This window comes from Bubalus kerabau, chromosome 17, assembly GCF_029407905.1.
Source record: "Bubalus kerabau isolate K-KA32 ecotype Philippines breed swamp buffalo chromosome 17, PCC_UOA_SB_1v2, whole genome shotgun sequence".
NCBI classification, from domain to species: Eukaryota; Metazoa; Chordata; class Mammalia; order Artiodactyla; family Bovidae; genus Bubalus; species Bubalus kerabau.
In genome coordinates, this window is record NC_073640.1 from 14,206,225 (window position 1) to 14,225,537 (window position 19,313).

General features: G+C 52.9%; 1 pseudogene; it reads right to left on the reverse strand.

The window, feature by feature from the left end:
• Positions 1-7,697: 7,697 nt before the first annotated feature.
• On the reverse strand, positions 7,698-8,306 carry LOC129632112 (chromobox protein homolog 1-like; annotated as a pseudogene).
• Positions 8,307-19,313: the final 11,007 nt, after the last annotated feature.

The following is a 19,313-nucleotide window of genomic DNA, read 5'->3' on the forward strand; positions in this document are numbered from 1 at the left end:
GGGCTTCCCTCCCCGCCGGGCACGGCCTGGCACTGCAGCACTGGAGACCTGGGAAGACCCTGACCCCTTTGGTTCTGCAGAGTGTCGGGTTTTTAGTCAGGTTCCTGTTCCAAAAGTCCAAATCTCAGCCTGCGCGAGAGGTGGTTGTCCCTCTTGAAGAAGTTTGGAGGACAGAGTGCTTCTGCCTTGACAGAATAGTAGCGGGGCAACCGTCATAGCAGCTGGAGCACTAACAGCGGTAGCACTAACCGTAGTCAGAATAGGGATTGTGGTAGCAATGTAGCGGTAATAGTTACGGTATTGCCATTGACACTAGCGATGATAAAAAGACCAGTGATGGTAGTGACGCAATGGTTATCATAACAGTGACAATAATAGGAATAGTAACAATGCGTGCTAAGTTGCTTCAGTGTCTCGGACTCTTTGCGACCCCATGGACTGTAGCCCACCAGGCTCCTCTGTCCAAGAGATTCTCCAGGCAAGAATACTGGAGTGGGGTGCCGTTTCCTCCTCCAGGGGATCTTCCTGACCCAGGGATTAATAGCAGTGATAGTGGTAGTTGTGGAGGTGATAGTGATGGTAGGAGGTAGTGGTAGCAGTAGTAAGAGTAGTGATCATCATCACGGTGGCAGTGAAGGAGGAAACAGACAGAACAGGCTCCACCTTGAAAGCAGGACTGCACCTTGGGCCGGACGGTGGACTTTGAGCTCTATGCCCAGTGTCTATGGAAACGACATACCAACTGGAAAACCAGGCCCCCTGGACGGAAGAGCCTACACTGCCTGCTCACAGGTCAATGCTGCCTCTCGGCACAGACAGAAACCTCCAGGGACTCAGGTAAAAGGCACGCTGCCCTTTGAACACCTGGAAGTGGACTTCACTGAAATGAAACCGACACTACCATTACCTGCTGGTCATAATATGTACGTTCTCGGGATGGGTAGAAGCTTTTCCTACCCGGACTGAAAGAGCATCAGAAGTAGCCTGGTGCCTGCTTAGGGAGATAGTTCCCAGATTTGGATTTCCTACCAACATTGGATCGGACAATGGCCCAGCTTTCGTAACTGATTTAGTATAGCAAGTAAGCAGCACTTTAAACATCAAGTGGAAATTACACACAACACATAGGTCCCAGAGTCCTGGGATGGTGGAAGGAACCAGCCGGACACTTAAAGTGACACTCTCCAAGTGGATCATAAGAGACTGACTCTTCCTGGGTGGACTTGTTTCCAATGGCTCTGCTCAGACTCAGGATGACCCCACAGTCCCAAGGCTCTTCTCCATACAAAATTGTGTATGGGAGGCCCCCTCCCATCATAAAACAGGTGCCAACAAATCTGCCTCAGGTAAGGGGAGATGAGATTTCACAGCAGATGGAACAATTGGGTAAGGAACACCTTACCAGGTGATAAGTCAGGTAACTAAGTTTGTACAAGAAAGGGTGCCATCCCCCCTTGGGGAACAGATTCACAAATTTGTGCCCGGGGATCAGGTGTGGTCAAAGCCTGGAAACATGACTCCTTGGCCCCACATTGGAAGGGTCCATATACTGTTGTTCTGACCAGCCCGACTGCAGTTAAAGTTGCAGGTGTGGGTCCACCACATGAGGGTGAGGAGAGCATACCACGCAGACCTGGAGGACGCCGAGTGGACTACACAACAGGCCCCCACTGAGCCCCGTGAAACCAAGATCATCTTAAAGAAGAAACAGAGGGGAAGCTCTGCAACCAACTGCTGCTACAAGGACTTGCTGGTATCATCTTGAGACTAACCAGAGTTTCAGTACAAAGAGGGACCTGTGCTATGATTAAAGTTGAATGTTGTGTCTATAGTCCTGATTTATCTGGCTATATATCAGCCACCCTAGCTGTCACGAAAGGTCAGGTAAAATTTATGTCTGATGATAATCTTCCTTTTTGGACTTCAGTCCTATTTTGGATGAAGGGTGATTGGTGGAAAACTATATTTACCATTGTTATAGCTGCCTTGATAGTTCTGCTTTGTGGACCCTTTATTTTACAATGTATTATGAACTTTGTAACCCAAAGGTTGATGTCGTTCTCCCAAATTAGAGGTCGGAGAGTCAGGGTGCAATATATCCCTATGAATGATGCTCATACTATGAGTTAAGAGCATCAGGAGGGGGGAATGAAGGAGGAAAGAGACAGAACAGGCTCCATCTTGAAAGCAGGACTCTACCTTGGGCCGGACGGTGGACTTTGAGCTCTATGCCCAGTATCTATGGAAACGACATACCAACTGGAAAACCAGGCCCCCTGGATGGAAGAGCCCCAGGGCTCGCACCTAGACTCTGTGTTGCCTAAAAGAATACCCTAATTATCTGTGTAACTGAATAGAATCATAAATTCTATTATGCTTATTGGGGTATGACCACAGGCCTACTGATAATTGTTCCCTGTTAACTACCTAGGCTTTGATTGCATCTTTGTTTTCCTTTGTTCAGACTAGTTTCAGGGAATGTGGGGAGGTGGGTTTGGCACATACACTTAGGGTATATAAGGTTTTCAGAAAAACTGGTCAGGGTCCTTGGCTAAGAGGACACTCTGCCTTGGGCCGCCGGTGTAATAAACTGCACCCCACCATCTGCATCGTGCTTCTGAGTGAGTTTGTTTCCCGGAGCGCGTGGCTGCGGCAGCAGTGACGGTGGGGGCAGTACTGCTGTCCTGCCGCTTCCTGGTCACCGTGTGCCCAGTGCCGCTGGGAACACGGCAGAAGCAAACACAGCCACCTGCCTGACGCCTGTGAGAAAGGTCCTGTCCTTACCGTCCCCTGTGTTCTTGCGAAGACATTGAGGCAGGGGCCGTTCACTTGGTTGCCCCAAGTCTCTCAGCTGTCAAGAGGCAGGGCCAGGATTTGAATCCAAATTTGGATCCGTGTCACTTCGCAGGCTCCGTGTGGGTCACAGCCTGGCTGCCCCAGAGGATCACTGGACGCAGCTCGTGCCTGGCCCCTCCAGGGACTCTGCTCAGCCGGTCTGCGGAGAGCTTGGCCTTGGTTTTGTGTGGTGAGCTCTGAGGGTGACCTAGCACTCAGCCGGGGTGACCATCACCACACTGCACGGTAGTTCTCACGCCTGGGGGCAGCAGGACCCCGAAGATTACACAGCTTGTCACCCACCCTCCGAGTTTCTGATTTAAGAGATCTGGGGGGCCCAGGAAACTGCATTTCTACTAATCTCTCAGGGGGTGCTGAGCTGTTGGTCAGAGACCACCCCCCCCCGAGAAACCGCCCCCTCCCCAGAGCAGAAACTGTCCATGTATGCACGCATTCACTCAGCAGACTCTCGTGAGCGCCTACTGTGTGCAGCCCTCTGCCAAGCTGTGAGTGACAGGGCAAAAGGGGAGGTTACACACACCCCTCTGTCCTTCCTTCCCGGACAGCGTGGAGCCCGTGGGGGATGTGGGGGGCCTGAGGGGTGAGAGAGGGTCCTCGTGGCAGGCACTGGACTGAAGGGGCTTCCTGGACCCTCAGCCCATTGTATGGGGAGCTCCTTTGTCCTCAGCCCCTAAGCTAACTTTCTTCCAAACTTTCCCTTTAAGCCCGTCACATAAGTGTTCCCTGAGGCCTCGAACCTTCCAGATGGGCCTGTGGCCATCCCACCAGCTGCTCCTGGGATGTCAGCCCTGACCTCTTTCCTGGGCCCTGGAATTCCTGGAGCAGCCTGACACAGAGCAGCTGCCGAAACATCAGGAGGCCACGTCAAACAGCCTTTGTGCTCCTGGCTCCTCCTGCAGGCAGCTGCAGTGGGGGAGGGGCTGGGTCCTCGTGACCCCAAACCTCTGGGCCCACAACACACACCAGCCTCGAGGCAGGGACACGGGCCACCTCCCGTCCACAGAACAGCCTGTCCTTGTCCCTCCTGCTCTCCTTGGATGCGTTCCCGGGCCCTCGGTGAGGAATCTCCTCCCACTGCCCTCAGGCCACCCTCATGACCACATCCAGGGGCCACTGGGGTCCCAGGCCTCCAGGTCCTTCCGAATTACCTGGAAGCTGTCATAAAATAGCCAGCTGGGGGCCACGCCCGAGAGCCTGATCCTGGAGGTCTGGGAGGGATCTTCATGTTTGATGAGGTATCCAGACCGTACAGGGATTCCTTGGACCACACTTTGAAAAGCGCTGGTGGAGATAGTAAACTCTGATACGTTTTATACACACACACACACACACACACACACACACACACACACACACACGGGAGGCTATTTTGTATCTATGTACTTATAGAGATAAAAGGGCTTCCCAGGTGGCTCTATTGGTAAAGAATGCAGGAAATGGAAGAGTTGTGGGTTAGACCCCTGGGTTGAGGGGATCCCCTGAGGAGGGCATGGCAACCCACTCCAGTGTTCTTACCTGGAGAATTCTGTGGACAGAGGAGCCTGGCGGGCTACAATCCATAGGGTCCCAAAGAGATGGACAAGCCTGGAGCAATTTAGCACCCACACACATATGGATGCATTGATATCATGTCATATTAGTTTCCTAGGGCTGCCATAGCAAATTACCCAAACTGGGTGACTTAAATCAGCAAACATATATTCTCCCACAGTCTGGAGGCCAAAAGTCCAAAATCAAGGTGTGGGCAGGGTCAGCTCTCTCGGGAGGATCCAGGGGAGGATCCTTCCAGCTCCTGGTGGCCCCAGACATTCTTTTACTTGTGGCCACATCCTTCCAAATTGGCCTTCAAGCAGAAGGATAGGGAAGATGCCCGAGTTCAAGTCCACCCCCAGGACGGAGCCGCAGGCTGGATCCCTGGCCCTGTCTCCAAGCAGTCAGGCTTGGCCCCACAGCCAGCAAAGTGGCTGATCACACGGCGCGTTTTTCTGAGACCGCACACTTCCATCTGGCATCTGTCTGTCAACACCTACAGTCCTCGCCCCTCGCGGTTCCCCACCCTCCCTGGCCTCTCCTGCCAGCTCCCGTCCTTCTCCGTTTATGCCCAGCCCTGGGCCTCTTCCCTCCCCTTCGATGCACCTTCTAAGAGTTTTAAGTGTCATCGATGTGCGGGTCACCTCACACCCCCTTTAGCTCTTGCCTCCCTGAGTTCTGGGTCCATAGAGTTCCAGGGCCAACCACTCAAATGTCTTCCAGATTCCTCACTGGCCAGTTATGAAGGTAGGAAAGCTTGTAGCCTATCTGAGCCCCCGCTGGTGTCTGTGGCCTTGGCTGGTGTCTGTCTCGCAAGGCAGATGCGAAGTGCATACCCGCCCCTCCAGCTTGGAGCTCCCAGAGCTGGGAGCAGGGCCTCAGCCAGCTTCTCCTACCTTCCAGGGTCAGAGGAGACAGCTGCCCTCTGTTCTCGGAAGGACCCTACCTGCCCTTCTCGGGTACATAAAACTTAAAGCCAGCGGCAAAGCATTCCTATCCTCCAGTATGAGCTTTGGAGTTCAGGTGGCACTCTCTGCTGGAACGAAGTGCGAGGACTTGAACTTACTCTTACTGAAGTGTAAATGACTGACAAAGATCAGTTCCCGAGGAAAACCAAGTATGAGGACCCTGGTTCTGGGTCAGGGAGCAGGCACCCCCGCCTATAGTCAGCAATCGAGGGGCACCTCCCAAAGGAGATGGTGCAGAATTGCCCGCCACTGGGGGGCAGCAGAGCACCAGGGATCAGTTTACAAATACAAAGGCAGGGGTCCGAGTAGGTACCTTGATAAGTTGTGAAACTACTACCCACCTGTCTAGACAGCCCTTCTTCCTTCCAACTGAAGGAACAACGCCCAAGGATACAAAGGTCCCAAGTGCAGCAGGGGCCTCATGCCTCATGGGCAGGCTTGCCCAAGTAGAGACAGAAGCGCTTCACACCTTGTGCAGGCCATGTGGCCCAGCCCTGATACACCTGGCTTCTTAGTGACCTGGAGCGTCAGCCTCGCCTGGGATCTTGCCGACTCTCAGCCCTACCCCAGACCCATAGGCTCAGACTCTCAGAGGTTAGGCCCAGCAGGTTTTTTCCAGTTTATTTTATTGAAATATGCTTGATTTACAATGTTGTGTTAATTTCTGCTGCACAGTAGAGTGACTCAGTTACACATACATATTCTTTTTCATTTTCCTTTGCATTCTGGTTTATCACAGGATGTTGAATACAGTTTCTTTTTTTTTTTTTATAAATGTATATAGTTTTATTAAGACAAAAAACTGACAGTGTTGATATGAAGTTTACATTTAAATGAAAGTTTTCACAAAAACCTAACACACGCCTAAAAATTACAATAGAGTTCTAGATGCAGATCAAGACGATGTCAACAACTGATGGATCTCATGACTCAAGACAGCGTTTTGGATTTTAGTTAATTCTTAGGATTAAAAATTTGTTTTAAAGTGAACCACTGCCCCAGTATGAAAATTTATCTTCTCCTGAGAACAGGGCTTTTGAAATCATTCAGCTCTTGAACTTGTACTGTCAGTGCCTGAACCCTGCCACCGATGGTTTCAGAGTTCAAAAAGCAGAGGCTGCAAGAGTTTTCCACCCTATGAGCACCGGCCCTTGTCTTTCCCTACTCACTCACCTCCTATACCACTCTCTGCCCTTCCCTAAATACTTCCCCAGTGGCTTGGATGGAGAAGCTGATATTTGTAACTTCACAATAGGAAAAGAAAGGGTCGTCTTGTCAGTTTCATGAGTAGCACCTCTAAGACAGAATGATCTGCCTGTGTACACACTCCAATAAGACTTGTCCTCCTCAACCAGTTTCCATCCCCCAAATGGCACCTTTGGTAGCTTCTTATTCCTTTGTTGGGAACAGCATTACGCTCAGGCAGGGAATACCTTGGCTTCTAAGTTTCAGGCATTCACAGCTTTTAAACAGCCTCTCACAGTCCTCATTTAGGTTGCCAATGATATTTTTGAAAGGATACAATATTCTGGACACAGAACCCAATCATCATTAGTTGTTCTTTCCTTTGTTTCACGGTTTCCCCAAATTGTAACAAAAAGGATCCTAACCCATCTCCCTTCTTTCCCACCCCACCCCACCCACCCCAAATAATACACCAGTAATAGCCCAAAACTACACACATGCTTGGAGAAGGCGATGGCACCCACTCCAGTACTCTTGCCTGGAAAACCCCATGGATGGAGGAGCCTGGTAGGCTGCAATCCATGGGGTCGCTAAGAGTCTGATACGACTGAGCGACTTCACTTTCACTTTTCCCTTTCATGCATTGGACAAGGAAATGGCAACCCACTCCAGTGTTCTTGCCTGGAGAATCCCAGGGACGACGCAGCTTGGTGGACTGCCATCTATGGGGTCACAAAGAGTCGGACACGACTGAAGTGACTTAGCTTAGCTTACACACATGCTACGCTGTAAAAATGCAGAGTTAATACCATTGGGAAGAAGGCTGTGTGGGTTGTGGAGATGCTCTTTGAAGATCTACACTATCTCTTGCTCTCCCACATCCTGTTCTACTTTTTGTCCTTCATAGAAGGCCCTTTGCTTTTTTTTTTTTAAGCAAAGTTCAGAATGGGTTGCCTTGAAACACTGACCCTCCTTCCCCTCCACCGGGATGGGTGTGCAGCTTTGAAGCCCTTGGGCTGCTGTAGGGCACAGAAACTATCCTGGCTCTTCAAAGGACATCTTCTCGAGCCACCTTTATGGTGTCAAGACAAGGAGAACTCCTTCTTTCCCCATTTGAAACCCACAGTCAGATGTGACAGGGGCTGGTATTCAAGAAAGTTAATTCTTACCATCTTCTTTGTCATCATCCTCTGAGGGGTAAGAATGCCACGTCGGCCTTTCCTCATAGAAGGATATGACAGCCTGCGGGCACTTGACATTGGCTTCCTTGGCAGGGGCCAGATCAGCCTCATCAGAGTTCTTCCATTTCATTAGGAACATGAGTTCTCCACTGGAGTCCATAGCTCCAATAATCCGCTCTGGTTTCAAACCCCGGGCAAAGCCTCGTGGCTTTTCTGACTATTCTTTCTTCTTCTTTGGTTTGCTCTCCTCCTCCTTATCTTCCGAATCAGAATCAGCTTTACGCTTGCCTCCCTCTGATTTATCTGTCTCGTGTGCTGTTTTCTGTGACTGCAGAAACTCAGCAATGAGGTCAGGGCAATCCAGGTTCTCTTCTGGATCCCGTGTGTTATCCTCATCTGAGAACCCCTTCCACTTTAGGAGATACTCCACTTTGCCCTTTACCACTCGACGGTCTAGAACTGTTTCCACCACATATTCTTCCTCTTCTTCTAGCACCTCCTCCACTTTCTTCTTGATTTGTTTTTCCCCATAGTGCTCGCCAGCTTTCTGGTATAAAGGATGACGCTGCTCGGGTCTTGCAGTCATCAGCCCTCCCTACGCTGGTTCAAGCGCCCAGGCTGTCCCGTCTGTCCTCTTCCCAATTTACTGTGTTTCCTCTCCAGCCCAATCCCCCAGCCGTGCACCCAGCCCACGTAGCATTGTCTTGGTCTACTCAGGCTGAAGGGCGACACGCAAATGCTGAATATAGTTTCTTGTGCTATAGTAGGACCTTGTTGTTTATCCAAACTATATACAGTAGTTTGCATCTGCTAACCCCAGACTCCCAATTCATCCCTCCCTTGTCCCCCTTGTCTCTTCTCTATGTTTCTGTTTCATAGATAAGTTCATTTGTATCATATTTTAGAGTCCACATATAAGTGATATCATATGGTGTTTCTCTGTCTGACTTACTTCACTCAGTATGATAATCTCTAGGTCCATCCATGTTGCTGCAAATGGCATTATTTCCTTCTTTTTTATGGCCAAGTAGTATTCCATTGTACGTATATGTATTGTATCTTCTTTATCCATTCATGTGTTGGTGGACACTTAGGTTGTTTAGTCACTTGGGGTTTTATGGCCCTCGGGATTCTGCTCAGCTCAGGGCCGAGAATGACTGCTTTCAGTTCAGCAGGCAAGCTGGGAACGTTGGTTCACGTGCCGTCATGTGTCGGGGCTGCTGTGAGGAAAAAGGCCTGGTTGGGTTCTGTTCTCTGCAGGGATGCTGGTTTGGAGCAGGGATTTGAGCCCGCAGGCCTTTCCCGGAGCTGGGCCAGGTGAACCTTTATCGTGAAGGACGAATGAGTCAGTTACGGCCACACAGCATCGTGACCCGGCCTCTAATCAGTTCCCAGGAGGAGGAATTAGAAAGTGGTCTTTGGGTTGTTAGTTCTTCAAAATGAGAACATCTCTGGCTAAAAAAGAAGCCCAGTCCTCCTGACACTGGAAGCAGACTGCCTGTCCCAGGTCTTCAGGAGGGAAGGGACCACAACCTGGGTTCATATCCCTGCTCCACACTTAGCAGCTGCGCCCCCTACTCAGTGACTCAGCGTCTCTGATTCATGGCTTCCTGCCCTGCACAGTGGGGACAGAAGCAGTACGCGCCAAGCGAGCTTGTCGTGGGGCTGAAGTAACGGCCACATTCTGACAGCCTGACCAGAGTAAATGCTCTGCAAGTGTTAGTGAGTTTTTAATAAATGCTTCATTTAAGTTATAATACTTTATGGTTTCCCAGTCTGGCTGTTACCCAGAAAGTTAGATGTAGAGTAACTATATGATCCAGCAATTCTGTTTATGTACCCAAGAGAAATAAAGAGTTAGGTTCACACAAAAACCTGTACACAAATGTTCGTAGCAGCACTATTCACAGGCTCTAGAAAGTGGAAAAAAACGAAATTTCTATCAGCAGATGTATGGATAAGCCAAACATAGTCTGTCCACAGAATGGAATAGGATCTATTGCCCGTAAAAAGGGACGAAGCACTGACTCTGCCTGCAACGTGGATGAGCCTTGGAAGCATCACGTTCAGGTCAAAAAAAAAGGAGAGGAAATTAATCTCTTAGTCGTGTTGCGCTGTTTGCCACCCACAGACTGTAGCCCGCCAGGCCCCTCTGTCCTTGGAATTCTCCAGGCAAGAGTACTGGAGTGGGTAGCCACTCCCTCCTCCAGTGATCTGCCCAACCCAAGGATTGAACCCGGGTCTCCTGCATGGCAAGGCAGATTCTTTACTGTCTGTGCCACCAGGGAAGCCCAATCCAGACACAAAAGACCGCAGCTAGTGTGATGCTATGTATATGAAATGTCCAAAAGGAAATGCAGAGAGACTAAGGGCAGATCAGTAGTTGCCAGGGGTGGAGGGGTTGGAGGTGATGGCTAAGAATCCAGGGTTTCTTTTAGGAGTGGGTGGAATGCTCTAAAAGTCATTGTATTGATGGTTGTATGACTGAATATGCTGAAACCCATGCAACTGTGTGCTTTAGAAGAGTGAATTGTGTGGCCTGCGAGTTATATCCCAGAAGAGCTCCTTAAAAAAGCTATGTTTTCCCCATCAGATGCCCTAAAGCTACTTTTTACTGTTAATGAGGGCAGGGAGGGAAAGAGTGACCTGTGCACGTTTTAATTTTTTCCCGAAAAAGCAAAACAGGTTAGAAACATGAGCTACATTCCATCTGCAAGCAAAGGCTCTGCCCTGGCCGCCCTCAAGGTCAGGCCTCATAACACAGCAAAGCAGGGCAGCCTGCTGAACTGTGGGCTGTTTTTAAAGGCTTCAGGCTTTCCAGCTGCATTTCGTCTGAAAACATCACACAGTCTTTGAGGTGGGTTAAGCCCCTAGGATCTTTGGGGGCTTCAGGCTCAATTATCATCAGAAAATGGCAGCATCTCCAGGCTCAGGGAGCCAGGCTCTGTGTCCACAGCTGTCCTTGCAGCAGCTGCCATGGACGCCTGCCTGGGCCTTATCTCCAGGAGGAAGTCACCCCACCCTGTTCCAAATGCTTGTCCAGAGGGATGGGGCCAAGCAGAGTCCCAAGGGGCGAGGCAGCCCCATATCCCCAACCAGAGAGAAAGTCTTCCGTCCCTGCCCGCCCCAGCCCTGGCGGAGGAGGAGAGCCACTGGGGGATGGATGGGGTTCCCGGCACGTGTGCTTCCCACGGGGACCGAGCAGTTCTGTCCCCAGCCTCTTCTCTGGCTGGGACCCGCTTACATGGTGCTGTCACCATTGATGGGTTCAACTTCAAGGGTGGGGGCAGCCCTAAGGTCTCACAACCTGACTTGGCCCCTGAGACACACTTGTCACTTCTCCCCACTCCCTCACACCCCAGGGCCTTTGCACAGACTGTCATGGGAAGCTTCCACCAGGTCCCAGCCGTGCGCCCTTGGACAGGTCACTCCCTCCTGGGCCTCAGATCCCTGTTGGTTATTTGAGGAGCTTCCTCAGTGACCAGTGGGGATCTGAAGGCCGGGACTCTGGGGCTGAGTCTGTGTTCTGACTGCCTCCAGGGCTGCTCTTTCTGCAGAGTCAGACTGCTCTCTGCCCACTCATCCTTCCAGCATCGGCTCCCCTCCTATCCCTGGGGCCTTCCAGAATGTCCTGGCACTTTTGGGTTCCTGGGCCTATCTGTGAAGGTGTGGGGGCCTTCTTGTCCACGCTGAAAACTCCTGGAGGGCGGGGTGGTCCCCCTAGCAAGTCCCCTCCCCAGCCTGGTCTCACAGGCTCTCTACCAAAGTGTTTAAAGAAGCACAGCTGAGTTTCCAAAATACTTCCTCTTTCAGGATCTCATCGGTCCTCTCCAGCACCTGGACACAGGAAACAGGCTCTTGCTCCATTTTACAGATGAGAAGCTAAGTCTCTGAGCGCTGGGCTCCTGGCCAGCCTGCCCCTCCTCCTCAGTGTTTCTCAGGTTTCCGAGACAGCAGGAGAGAGCCTTGTCACCTCGGGTGAAAGTGGGGCTCTCATGGCCCCTCCGTGGGCTTCTTGAAAGGATGCTGTTTAAGCAGAGCCTCCCGGCCCAGCCAAGGAGAGAGGTCACGTGTCCTTTGGCAAAGAAGAACCTGACCCTCAGGCTGGGCCGTGCTCATGCTTGCTGATTCATCACTCCTGGCCCCTGAGTTCTCTGCCTCCTGCCCAGCCACCAACACACAACGCCAGCTCCGTTTATCTCCCCATCAGGAAAGGGGGCAGTGGCCTTAGGGGACCCTGAGGGCCACCCTTCTGGGAGCAGATGTGAACAGGCTGTTCGGGTTGGCGGGAGGACGTGTTCTCTGCAGGCAGCTCTGGCCACAGACCAGAGTAGTGGAGCCGCAGGAGGCTGTGCCCCCCCAGCCCGGGGTCCAGCCTCCTCCTCTGCCTCCCGGCAAGGTGACCTTGTCGGAACACCGGACCTCTCCACTCATTTCCTTCCTGCCACAGGGGCGAGGGGTGCGTAATGACATTCTTGTTGTGAAGGGTGGCCGTGAGGTCTAGAGGTCGTGGAGGTCAGCTCGTGTTGGGCAAAGCACCTTGTGCATAAGAAACCCTTGGTGAAGATCACATATTTGTGAAAAGATTACTTATTTGTAGAATTCATCAGGAATCCTCTAGATAGAGGCCAAGGGAGAGAAAACTGCGCTTTCAGAGTCAAGAGAGGATTGTGGGCCCCTCTGTGGGGGTCAGGGGGCGGCAGGAGCTGTGATCCACGAGGTGCCGTGGGCGCTGAGGTGACAGCAGACGCTGGGGCTTGAGAGATGGAGCCCGGCCTGGGGACACAGTGAGGCCAGCCAGTCTTAGGGAACAGGAGCAGAGGGAGGTGGTGTCTAGAGCCACTCTGGACTGGCTGCACTCACGTATTCTCTCAGAAGTTCCCTGGTGGCTGCAGGGCGGAGACTGACGGAAACTTTGAGGACTTGCTGAGCCCCTGGGGCCTGGCTTCATCCGGGTTATTTATGATCGTCATCAGTTAGCAAAAGCTAAGCTGGGCTTGGTGACGATGGCTCCCAAAAGGGGTCTTTTGAGGCCGCTGAAGGTCTGATCTGAGTCAGAGCAGGGTCTGTGGGAGCAGCAAAGAGCCCAGGGCCCTATGGACGCAAACCGGAGGGCCCCGCTGAGCAGCAGGCTGTTTCTCCCCGCACAGCCTCCCATGGCTCCTGTTAGCACACTGCACATACCCAACACCTTAAAACCGCACGCGTGTGTTTTCTTACTGCCCTGGAAGCTGGAAGTCTGAAATGAGTCTTTCAGGCAACAGTCAAGGTGTGGGCAGGGCTGCTCCTTCTGGAGGCCCCAGGGGAGAACTTATTTCCGGGCCTTCTCCAGCTTCTAGAGGCACCCACGTCCCTTGGCTCACAGCCTGGTCTTCAGTGCTTGTCCCTCCGCCCTCTGTTTGATCCTCATGTCTCCTTTCTCTGATCCTCCTGCTTCTCTCTTGCCAGGACCCTCATGATGACACGGAGCCCATGAGACAAGCCAGGATCCTCTCCCTACCTCCAGGTCCTTAATGACATCCGCAAAGTCCCTTTTGTCGTGTGAAGTCACACAGTCACAGGTTCTGGAGGTTGAAACATGCCCGTCTTTGGCGAGAGGTCACTGTTCCACTGACCACACACTCTGTATCCACATAGTTGGGGTGGCAGCCTCTGCCTAATAAGGCTGTTGGAATATCATTCATATAACTTCGAGTTTTAAAATAACAACTTCTCTTCCTGCAGATGTCACCAGTACTCACCGCCTTTCTTCCTTTAATGATAGAATGCTTCAGTTTTCACTGGGCTTAAGACTGCTCACTCGCCAGCCTACTTTGCAGCTAGAAATGATCGCATGACTATGTCTGGCCACCAGAGTGTGAGCAGACGCATCGCGTGTCCTTATGTGTGCCCTTAAAAAGCACGGGCCTGGGCTGCCTTCGTCTCTCCCCTCTTCCCAGTGTCGGGCTTGTGGACACCACGGCAGGGGCTGCAGCAACCACTTTGGATCCAGAGAGAAAAACCATGTGTTGAAGCTTACAAAATCGCCCTGCTAGTAGTCACCTCCCTCTGGATTGTGAGAGAAATAATATCTTGTATTGTTTAAGCAAATGTATTCGGGTGCCTCTCTGTCACAGCAGCGGACCTTGTACCCTGACTCAGGCACATGGGCTTGTGTGTCTGAGAGGCTGCCTTGTTCTTCCCACTGCCGATGACTCCAAGGTCTCTGCCGCCTCTCTCCTAGATCTTCCCTCTGCTGAGCTGGTCGCAGCTGCAGGCAAGAGGATCAAATCCTCCCTGACTCGGGCAGAGGCGAGGCTTTTTCCCAAATGTGCGGGCTTGAAGCCAGTAGCCTCAGCATCACCTGGGAGTTTGGTTGGAAACGCAGAGGCTCTGGCTCTCATTCAGACCTTGCGCCTCAGATTCTGCATTGAATACGACCCGCAGCTGGGGGTGTGCAGCCACTTGAGAAGCTCTGATCTTAGCATTCCATGTCTCTGTGCTGAAACCCCTTGCTCTCCGAGTCAGTGGACTTCATGCTGTACCCCAGTCCCTGGGGTTGTCCACGGGCCTAGATGCCTCACCCCTGCTTAAGTAAGGCAAAACCACATTTGGGGGTTTATTTGCTGGGGTTCTGCATAGGCTGATTTTCTGAAGTGGAGAAGTATAGAAGTCCTGGTTCTGGGCCACGCCTCCTCTGATGACCACCTCGCTGGGGCCGCACAGGGCATGAGGCAGCAGGGGCAGCACCCCAGGGTGAGCGTCAGGAACCCCCACCTTCTCTCAGTCATCTAGAGGACTCTCCCTCAGTTTCCTTTGTGGGAGGCAGTCTCCTTGGGTGGAAGGGCCTGGAAACTCGTCTCCAGGTGCACTGAGATCATTCATTCTCCTTCCTGTTGTTTTACGTCGTTTTCATTCATTTATGAGTGGATAAGCGTTCAGTAAGTGCCAGGCACTGTTCTGCGATTGGGAACACTGCGCCGATCGCACACAGGCTTCCCTCATGGAGGTTCCAGTTGACTGTGGTTGTTCTGGGGAAAGATTTCCAGGCAAAGGGAGCAGCCGGTGCAAAGGCCCTGAGGTCACTGGTGTTGGGAATGTTTAGGGCAGTGTCATGGCTGGCTGGCATGCTGCAGCTGGTGGATAAGGGAAGGCAGCAGGGAGGAGGTGGGGCGATTAGAGGTTTGTGGGGTGACAGGGCTGGTGGGGCAGATGCTACTGGATGCCCTTGCCCATGTCGCTTCTCAGCTCCCCGGTGTGATGCATGCCAACGGCTTCTTACCTGCCGTGTCCCATCTGAGGTTTTCTCTGGTCACAGGAGCAAGCCTGGGGTGCAGCAGGGTTCCCCAGAAGAGCCAGAGAGTAGGCTGACCCACTTGCATCTGGCTGAAAGTCCCAGAGCCCAGAAAGCCCTCAGTCCCAGGCAGACGAGGATGGGTGTTACCTCGTGGAGGAGTTGATGTTTGGGGAGCTGCCCTGAGGCAGGGAAGGACGAGCATGGTGTGGGGAGCCTGGGTCCTGCCCCTCTCGTGGAACAGCCCAGAGGCTCGCCCCTAGTCATGGGTTCCCCAGCAGGCCACCCGCTCGGGACCACTCTCTCCCTCATCTTTCCCCTGCCTGCTCCCTTCTGCACCCCTCACCTGCCTTCCAGGAGCACCTCTGCTATATTCTGTTTGTCCCAAATCCTTGTCTCAGGCTCTCTGCCTGGAGGCCCCAACCTACAGCCCAGGGCAAAGGGGCTAATGAACATGGGGGGAGGAGCCAAGCTACCCCTTTGAGTCCCCCTTGCATGGAATGCTTTTGGAATTTGAGGGGTGTCCCCATCCCAAGGCCTCTCCAGGCCTGTGCTAAGCCTGGCTTTGAGTCAGAGTGGACGTCACAGCTAAGAGGCCGGAACGCAGGTGCCTCCCCAGACACTGAGGTCATCCCAGCTTCCCTGTCCTCACCGCCTCTTCCGCTGACCCTTCACCCACCCCTCCCCAACAGGAGGCAGCCGAGGTCACAGCCGAGAGTGAGCGACCTGTCCTCAGGCCACAGCCGGGGTTGCTGCCGGGAACCCTGGGCTCTCCTTGCCCGGCCGGCCCCACAGTGCTGACCCTGGCTGCCGCCTGCGTGGCTGGAGTTCGGGGCTGCGTGGGGCTGCCGGCCTGCCCTGCCCTTGCCCCCTCTCGCCCTCGCTGGGCACTGCCAATGCTGACCTTGAGTTGCTCTCCTGGCCTCCAGACCTTGGCCTCTCACTTCCTCTTGCCACGTGGTGCCCAGCTCTGCTGATGAACTTCCCAGGTGGCAGTGGCCCTTCCCTGTGCCCTGACCTGCAAGGGCCTGGGCTGAGCCACAGACATGGCCAGAGTGGACTTCCTAGGCCAACCTGGTAGCCCCGGCTGCCCTGGGCCGAAGCCAGGGGCTTCCTCTTGCATCACATCCCACAGAACAGTGGCTGCTCAGGAGCTGTGCCAGGCGGGGGCCACACTGCCCTTCTGCAGCCCCCTGCCAGGCTGCCCCGGACCCCGGCATGCACACAAAGCCCCCCTCACTCACTTCCAGAAGCCCCTTCCCCCGTGCCTGCTTTCTGTCCTGCCCCCATATCAGCTCATGGGAAGTTTCTTTTCCTCCAGCTAGCTTCACAGCACAGGCTTTAAGAGTCTCTTTCGGTCATGGCATTGAAAGAATGACTCAGTGGTGAGGTTGGCAGACCGCTTTTTTCAAAAGGAGGGTCCCTTTTCTTTCGGATTAAAGGACTGTTTTTTCTGGCTGTGCCGTGCAACATGTGGGATCCTAGTTCCCTGGCCAGGGATTGAACTCGTGTCCTTTGCCTTGGAAGCACCAAGTCTTAACCACTGGATTGCCAGAGAAGTCCCCTAAAGGACTCCTAGATTCAGAAGACAGTCATGCCTTTAGCTGACTGAGCCTTGAACAAACAAAACCCCCAACCTTTCTTGATCTTTACCTGTTTCCTTCATAGTAAGTGACCTCATATCCAAGACCAAAATCCTGACGCTCTCCTTCTTTCTGGAGCCTTTGCAGAATAAGCCCATGTATTAAGCGTAGGGAGAAAAAGTCCTTCACTGTTCGCCACGTTTTCACTTTATAAGAATAATAAGTAATACTGTTTGTAAGTGTTCACAGCGTGCTGTGCTCACGGCCTCCCTGTGAGGTGGTCCAAGTACTCTCCCATTTTATAGATGGGGAGAGCAGGGCTCAGAAAGGCTAAGTCACTTGCCCAGGACACACAGCAGGACTCAAACCTGGATCTTTCCAAGAGCCAGCGGCGCCCTGAGTGCCTCATTCCAGGCTGACTCAAGGTCCCTTCGGGACTCATTTGTCTTACTCTTCTGTTTTTCTGTGGGTTTTGTCTTTCCAAATCAAAAGCGGTTGTTGTTATTGTTCTGATTAAGTTGGGGCCTGGTTGGACCTCCCCAGAGCTGGAGAAGATGCCTTTCCAGGATAAATGGAAACTGTTTACACAATAGTTGTCAGATGCTTTAGCAGGAAATAAATCATATGGGATAACACTGGAAAAGCTGAAATGAATCTGTGTGGGCAGCTGGGTTTAACCCCCAAATTAGTTCCAGTCCTTTTAAAAAACATTTCCCCCTCTCTCTTCATGTTTGTTTGCTTCATTTTTTTTTCCCCTTGCATAAATTTTCCAGATCTGGCTTTCAGAGAGGCTGTTGATGAGTCAGACCATTCTGCTTGTCTCAGTGCTAATCAGGGCCACCCTGTCCCCAGTTATCTTCATTCCCACAAAGTCACCATGGTGGGGAGGGGGTGGTGTCCACACGAGTTGGGGGTCGTGGAGGTTGCCCAGCCCTAGACTCCAGGTTTAGGGGTCGTCCCTCGAGAGACTGCAAGCCATCCCATCAGCCAGAGCCCTTCAAGCCTCTCCACACTGGGGTCCCAGACCAGACCTCACACCCGAAGTGGCAAAGCCCAGGAAAATGCATTTTGATGCACAGCTCTGCTTTTGAGCCCTGCTCTCTTGAAGGAAGCTTAGACTCCTGTACCACAGTTCTGGGAGCACAGCTGGTTCTCTGGAAGATTCAGGATCCCACAGTCCCCACCCCAAACCCAGTCCAGTGGGCAACTCTGCCCACCCAGGGTACAAGCCTCGGAAGGTTTAAGAGCTGAAGAGCTGTGACGAGCGTTCATTCCCCTGCAACTCTCGGTTGCTTCAATGTTGACAAGAAGCTTCTGCTTGTATCTACTTCCTTTTCCCTCAAAACATCAAAAATATAAGCAGAGGTAGGAGCTCTGTCATCCACGTGTCACTGAATGCATTTATAACAGGAGAAACAATGGAAAAACCATTTCTCGGGTTTCTAGTGATCCATCCGGTTATACAGCGAGTCCTTGCCTGAGTTTCCACCATGCACAAGGCACAGACAGCCGTGAGCAGCCAGACACACCCTACCCACCTGGGCTGGCAACCGGGAGACAGACCCTGAGATTTATTGTTTAATGGGCTATGTGAGAGCTTATAGTGGGAGGCAGGCAGTGTTTCTGTGAGCTCTGAGGGGTGCGGGGAACATCCAGACAAAGGCCAAGCACAGGGAAGCGCCCCCTGCCTCCTGTGTGAGGAAATGAAGCCCGAGATGAGGCCTGGTGCACCATGTGGAAGGTCCTGAACCAGCTGCCTGCCTGTCCTCAGAGTGCCCAAGTGAAAGCTGCCTTCTCAGCTGGCCCTTGGCCACTGAGCATGGCATTTCTGCCACACCCTGGCCCCTGTCCCTGCTCCTGTAGGGACATGCTGTCTTCTGCACCCCCAGACCTGCGTCTGCATCCCGAGGGCAGCATTCCCAATGCCAAGGGCATCAGTGTAGACTGGGAAGTAGGCTGACAGCTTCCAGATGTCTGTGGACCCGGCCTGGCTTCTAGAGGGGCCACTTGGCCTTCTGAGGTTTACAAAGGGCAGGACCAGTTCCCTGCTGACCCTTGTGAGGCAGGGGCCCCTGCCTGGTCGGTGGATCAGGGCAGTCCCCTGGGGTCCTCATGTGGGTCCTCCCAGCGTTTCTGCTCCGATCCAGCTAAGGAAGGCCAAGCACCTGGATTCTGCCCCCAAAGAGAAATGGATGAAGGAAAATTCCACAAGCCCCAGGGAAGGGGCTCATCAGGTTGGTGGAGCTGGGAGGACTCCAGCCATGCCCCTGACGTGAGCATAGCCCCCTGTCACCCTGAGAAGCCCAACCTCCAGGGCCACACCCAGCCCAGACACACTCCCCATCTGATGCCCACTGAGCTGAGAGCAGCCATTCTGATCTCGGGGCTCAGCCCAGAAGGTGGGGTGGGGAAAGCCGGCTCCAGAAAACAGGGCCCACAGCCTGTCTTTCCAGAAAGATGTTAGCAGACCTCCCACCGACTCACTGGGTGGGAGATGCTCACGTGAGTGGTACCCCACACCTCCACCCTGGGAGGCGCCCAGGCACCACAAACCCAACACACAGATGGCTCATCACTTTTCCTCCCAAAGCTTCCGGGGGCTTTGTGCCCTAGACGCTGATGAACCCCGCTATCCACCCAGGCCTGCAGAAGCCGGGGCTACTCCTCCTTTTCCGTTTGTTGGGGGTGGAGCATCCTTCTGAAATCCCAGAACATCCCAAGTTCCCCCACCCCCGCC